Source organism: Triticum aestivum, chromosome 6A, assembly GCF_018294505.1.
Source record: "Triticum aestivum cultivar Chinese Spring chromosome 6A, IWGSC CS RefSeq v2.1, whole genome shotgun sequence".
Classification (NCBI taxonomy): Eukaryota; Viridiplantae; Streptophyta; class Magnoliopsida; order Poales; family Poaceae; genus Triticum; species Triticum aestivum.
The window spans coordinates 44,961,814-44,965,590 of record NC_057809.1 but is presented as its reverse complement, the minus strand read 5'-3'; positions in this window follow the sequence as shown (position 1 = coordinate 44,965,590).

The following is a 3,777-nucleotide window of genomic DNA, read 5'->3' as shown; positions in this document are numbered from 1 at the left end:
GCCGCGCGCCCGCGCCGCGGGAGCCGAGCCCCGCCGCCGTTTGCCCCAACTCTGGCCCCGGCTCCGTCCTCCTCCTCCCCTCGCGCCGGCAAGCTCCACCAACTCCGGCGCCGACCTCCCCGGCGATCCTCGTCGAACGTGCATGAACAGTATCGGCTGGATCTAGATCTGGGAATAGACCTTGGTTGACTTTTGCCCCGAAACCCTAACTTTTTGTCTATGTTCATCGCATCGTAACTCCGCATCCATAGCTCCATTTTGGGCATATAGCATATCAAAATGTTCGTCTCAAAGAGCACATCATTTCATCTCATTGCATCATTTTCATGTGAGTTCATCTTGATGCCCGAAATGCTGTTAGAAGAGTGCTATTTGAGATAATTGTCAGATCTACTGCTTCAATTAGATATTTGTCATTTTTGCCATGATTAATGTGTGCATGATATGCCCCTGAGCTCTTCATGAGTTTTGTTATATGTTTTGCCATCTATCCAGAGGTGCAACCCATGTATTTTTGTGATGTGTGTGGTGACTAGCACAAGCTTGCAAAGTGGGGCATTCGTTAATGCTGATTTCAGGGACTTAGCATTTCCACTAAGTCCTTGGACTGTTTATCTCTTTATGCCATATGTTCGTGTTGTTTCCTAGTGATCCGTGCCTCTTTTGAGGATGATCAGTAAGGATGTTTTGTTAATATTGTAGTGCTCTATCCATCCATATCTTTGTTTGCAATTATGGAACACCCTAGCTTGAGTCAATCGAGCTCTACTTTTGCTATTTCATGAATCTGGGCAGATTGTCTACTTGTTAGCGATTTTGCCGAGGATGTTGTAGTTGATCCGTGCATGCTATGTTATTGTTCTTGCCATGTCTAGCTTGTATTTTGTGTATTCTGGATGGGTGTATGCTTAGATTGTCATGACTTGCTCTGTAGTGAGTGCATCGAGCTCGTAAACATGCCTACTTGATATCTGTTTCAGCATGCTCCAGTTTTCACTAAGTCTGGGAACTGATTATGTTTTTGCCATGTTCACATGCCTGCAAATGTATTTTCTGATCCCTTTTGGCTCAAGGTCACTAAGGGACTTTTGTTAAGCTCTTTGAGTAGCTCCATGCCATGCTTTACTTTGCCATGTTCAGGTCCTGTAGCATATTGTTTCCAGACTCCGAAGAGTGCTATCTGATCTGGAATTCCACTCAAGTGTTAATTTCACTAAGTCTGAAATCTGTTTACCAAATGCATTTTTGTCATGCTTGTTTGAACCTGTTAATGGATGAATTGGCCGTAGCTCAGTGCTAGTCTTTTGTTAAGCTTCACGAATGGATCCCTACCATGTATTTTTATGCCATGTTTGGGTGCTGTAGCATGTTCATCTTGTTGCATTTAGATGGCTACTTGCTGTAAATCGCAGAACGCGGTCATATTTGAATTGCTTGCCATTTCCAAACCGTAACTTGGATTCCGGCGTTCTTTATATCGTTTTCAAGCGATTTCATATCATCTTTCCAGTGGCACACTTGGATTTCCAAGGTGAGGCCAGGTTCATCCATTCCTTGTCAAATCTTGCATATGCATCACATATTGCATCCCGCATAGCATACCATCTTTGCATCATGTTGTTTGAGTTTGCACGTGGTTGATTGTGTCCTTGTTGCTTTTTTGTCTTGTTTGGGTAGAGCCGTAGACAAGTTCGCTAATGAGGAGCCCATTGAGTTTGCTTTCGAGGATCCAGTCAACTCTGACAACTTTGCAGGCAAGATGATCATACCCTTGAAATCACTACTATCTTTGCTATGCTAGATGCTCGCTCTTTTGTTATGCCTATGCTACGATGCCTACCACTTGCTTATCATGCCTCCCAAATTGCCATGTCAAACCTCTAACCCACCATGTCCTAGTAAACCGTTGATTGGCTATGTTACTGCTTTGCTCAGCCCCTCTTATAGCGTTGCTAGTTGCAGCTGAAGATTGGAGACCGTTCCTTGTTGGAACACTATTTACTTGTTGGGATATCATTATATTGCGATGTTATCTTAATGCATCTATATACTTGGTAAAGGGTGGAAGGCTCGGCCTCTCGCCAAGTGTTTTGTTCCACTCTTGCCGCCCTAGTTTCCGTCATATCGGTGTTATGTTCCCGTATTTTTGCGTTCCTTACGCGGTTGGGTTATAATGGGAACCCCTTGATAGTTCGCCTTGATTAAAGCTTTTCCAGCAATGCCCAACCTTGGTTTTACCATTTGCCACCTAGCCTCTTTTTCCCTTGGGTTTCCGGAGCCCGAGGGTCATCTTATTTAAACCCCCCGGGCCAGTGCTCCTCTGAGTGTTGGTCCGACCGAGTAAACTGCGGGGCCACCTCGGGGCAACTTGAGGGTTGGTTTTACTCGTAGGATGTCTCATCTGAGTGTGCCCTAAGAACGAGATATGTGCAGCTCCTATCGGAATTTGTCGGCACATTCGGGTGGTGTTGCTGGATTTGTTTTAACCTGTCGAAGTGTCTTGAAGAACCGGGATACCGAGTCTGATCGGAATGTCTTGGGAGGAGGTCTATTCCTTCGTTAACCGTGAGAGCTTGTCATGGGCTAAGTTGGGACTCCCCTGCAGGGATTTGACCTTTCGAAAGCCGTGCCCGCGGTTATGGGTAGATGGGAATTTGTTAATGTCCGGTTGTAGATAACTTGAACCTTAATTTAATTAAAATGAATCAACAGTGTGAGTTACCGTGATGGTCTCTTCTCGACGGAGTCCAGGAAGTGAACACGGTGTTGGAGTTATGCTTGCGCAGGTTCTTCTCTAGATTACTCGCTCGCGCTTTGCCTCCTCTTCTCGCTCTCTTTTGCGAACAGGATAGCCACTATATATGCTAGTCGCTTGCTGCAGCTCCACATATTTTCCTTGCCTTACCTTTTAAGCTTAAATAGTCTTGATCGCGAGGGTGCGAGATTGCTGAGTCCCTGTGGCTCACAGATTACTTCCAAACCAGATGCAGGGCCTGATGATTCCGCTCCAGATGACGCGCTTGAGCTCAAGTGGGAGTTCGACGAGGACTCTCAATGATACTATGTGTCTTTCCCTGATGATCAGTAGTGGTGCCCAGTTGGGGTGATTGGGACCGTGTCGCATGTTGGGTTGTTCTTTTTATTTTGGCGCCGTAGTCGGGCCATGAGTGTTTGAATGTTGTAATTCTATTTATGTACTTGATTGACGTGGCGAGTGTAAGCCAACTATGAATCTCCCCTTTTATTATTTATATTACATGGGATGTTGTGAAGATTGCCTAACTTGCGACATTGCCTTCAATGCGATTATGCCTCTAAGTCGTGCCTCAACACGTGGGAGCTATAGTCGCATCGAGGGTGTTACACTTGCGGCCCAATCTTTGAGATTATTTGGTAGTAGAAGGTGATTATGGTCCCATACGATCGGCCGCATGTGATAGAGGGCGTAGTAGGCATCCTTATGACCGCCAGGTGGCTGCTTGACGCAGGGGAACATCGTAGTGTGGGCGAACACGTGCTAGCCGTACCTACGAACTGGCCTGGTGAAGGTGCCTCCAGATCTGGCGTAGCCGGGGAGAACATCATCAAGAACTTTCTTGATATTTGCGTAGTCTTTCTTCGACTGACGGTCCGAGTCGAAATACGTGGCCATGAATATTTCGGGCTTAAGAGGATGAGTGTGCAATGTGTGTCACTGCACAAAACACGGAATGTTAGAAAAAAAGAATGATCAAAATCTAAGAAATCATATGTTACAGGGCGGTGAGGGGATGACTT